Genomic DNA, 258 nt, shown 5'->3' with positions numbered 1-258 from the left:
CTTTCTACTGCATCTTTACATTCCCTGATTGTCTCCATTTCCTTAAGCTCCATTATATCCTTTCTATATTCTACATGTCTCTTGACCAACTTTTGGTTCTGTCTTTCCATTTTCTCATCCATTCCTTTCATTGTCTTTATCATTCATATTTTAAATTCCCTTTCTGTCTAGTTCATTAATTCTTTTTTTTTTTTTTTTGAGACAGAGCCTCAAGCTGTCCCCCTGGGTAGAGTGCCATGGCATTACAGCTCACAGCAA

This window comes from Otolemur garnettii, unplaced genomic scaffold (assembly GCF_000181295.1).
Source record: "Otolemur garnettii isolate 467f Iridium unplaced genomic scaffold, OtoGar3 scaffold00013, whole genome shotgun sequence".
In the NCBI taxonomy this organism is placed as follows: domain Eukaryota; kingdom Metazoa; phylum Chordata; class Mammalia; order Primates; family Galagidae; genus Otolemur; species Otolemur garnettii.
This window is presented reverse-complemented; position numbering follows the sequence as displayed.